Raw genomic sequence first — 2,412 nt, 5'->3', positions numbered from 1 at the left:
CTTCCGGGTCACCCTGCGTTGGCCCTGGTGGGGTGGGGCCTTGAGAGCCAATCCTATCGCTCGCTCTCGCCGCGGAGCGCAGCGGGGCGCGGCGGACGCTCTCGGGCTGGCCTCGTGGGCGGGACTTGCTGGGTCTCCACCTAGCGACGCCTGTCACGGTCTCCAGTCTTCAGGCCCTTGTAGCTGTCTGCATTGGTGTTGCCTCCCGCTGGCGCCTCCCTAAGTCCACCTTTTCTTGAAATGTTAAGCTTGTTGTGTCATACCAAGTATGGTTGGGTTCGTGTAGACCTGGAACTCTCCTGTACTGCTGTTGGGAACATAAAATGGTGCAGTCACTTTGCAGAGGAGCGGCAGTTTCTGAAAAAGTTCAGTATCCACCCAGCGTATGACCCAGCTATTCTGCTACTAAGTATTCACCCCAAATTATTTACCCAAACTGTATGTCCATACGCAGACTTGTACAAGAATGTTCATTGCCGCTTTAAAAAACAACAGCTTTGGCTGGGCGCAGTGGCTCACGCCTGTAATACTAGCACTTCGGGAGGCTGAGGTGGGTGGATCACTTGGGGTCAGGAGTTGAAGACCAGCCTGGCCAACATGGCAAAACCCTGTCTCTAGTTAAAAAAAAAAAAAAAAAAAATTAGCCAAGTGTGGTGGCGCGCCTATGTAATCCCAACTACTCGGGAGGCTAAAGCAGGAGAATCACTTCAACCAGGGAGGAGGTTACAGTGAGCCGAGTCGTGCTACTGCACTCCAGCCTGAGCAACAGAGCGAGACTCAATCTCAATCAGTCAACAATTCAGTAGGTTTTAGTATTTTCACAGTTGCACAGGCATCAACACTATTTGATTTTAGAACATTTTCGTCACCCCAAAAAGAAACTCTGTTCCCATCAGCAATCACTCCCAGGACACCCCGGCCCCACCCCTCTCCAGCAGCTGGCAAACACTACATTTTGTCTCTATGAATTTGCGTTTGCTGGACATTTCATGTCATGTAAATGGAATCACAAAATACACGGTGGTCTAAGTCTGACTTCCTTGATTTAGCGTAATGTTTTCAAGGCTTCGTTTTTATTACTCATAATTTTGCATTGTTATGGATATACCACATTGTGTTGATCTGTTCAATTGCTGGACATTTGGGTTGTCTCCATTTTTTTTGGCTATTATGAATAATGTTTTCATGAACGTTAGTGCACAAAACTTTATGTGTACTTAAATTTCTCCTAGGTATATACCTGAGTGGAATTAATGGCTCATATAGTAACTTTATGTTTAGCTTTTTCAGGAGATGTTTTCCAAAAAGGTAATACTTTATTTTCAATAGCCAAAACCAGGAAACAACCCAAATGTTCATCAACAGATGAATGAAGTGGATCAAGACGTTGTTACACATCTGCTTAATGGAATAGTGCTGTGCAATAAAAAAATGAATTATTGATACATGCAAAACCAGATGAATCTTTTTTTTTTTTTTTTTTTTTTTTTTTTTGGTCGTTCCAGCCTTGGCATAAAGTAAGTGAGACTCCGTCTCTTAAAATAAAAACTTGATATTTTTTCTTTAGTTGACAATCCCAAAATAATTTTGCTCAGTTAAAGAAGCCAGACATACTGTATGATTCCATTTATATAAAACTCTAGAAAATAGAAGCCATAATGGCAGCATTATAGATTGCTGTTGCCTGGTAGCAGGGGCTGGGTAAAGAGTAGGGAAAGATGAATACAGAGGAGCTTGAGGGAGCTTTTGGGGGTTATGGATGTGTTCATTATTTTGATTGTGATTGTGTCATGATTGTATACATATATGAAATTTTTCAAATTGTGTAGTTTAAAAATGTGCAGTTTATTGATACCACAGTTATATTTCAATATAAAATAAATGCCAAGCAAAGGTAAAAAACAAAGTTGAGGGGACAGAGGTCACAAAACATCTGGCCAGACTAAATTTGAAAAGATTCATTCTTGGCCGGGCACAGTCGCTCACGCCTGTAATCCCAGAACTTTGGGAAGCCAAGGCAGATGGATTGCCTGAGGTCAGGAGTTCAAGATCAACCTGGCCAACATGGTGAAACCCTGTCTCTACTAAAATTACAAAAACTAGCTGGGCGTGTTGGCATACGTCTGTAGTCCCAGCTACTCGGGAGGCTGAGGCAGGAGAATCGCTTGAACCCGGGAGGTGGAGGTTGTAGTGAGCCGAGATCCCGCCACTGCACTCCAGCCTGTGCAACAGAGCAAGACTGCCTCAAAAAAAAAAAAAAAAAAAAAAAAAAAAAAAAAAGAGAGAGAGAGAGAAAGGATTCATTCTTGCATGAAAGAGCCTTAACCATGTGGAAACAAACTGAAGGCAGGGAACCTGTGTCATGTTCACCCTGTGTTTCTGCACTGACTGCAGTGCCCAGCCCACAGTGGA

Source organism: Saimiri boliviensis, chromosome 6, assembly GCF_048565385.1.
Source record: "Saimiri boliviensis isolate mSaiBol1 chromosome 6, mSaiBol1.pri, whole genome shotgun sequence".
NCBI classification, from domain to species: Eukaryota; Metazoa; Chordata; class Mammalia; order Primates; family Cebidae; genus Saimiri; species Saimiri boliviensis.
The sequence above is the reverse complement of the archived record's forward strand: the minus strand, read 5'-3'. Positions refer to the sequence as shown.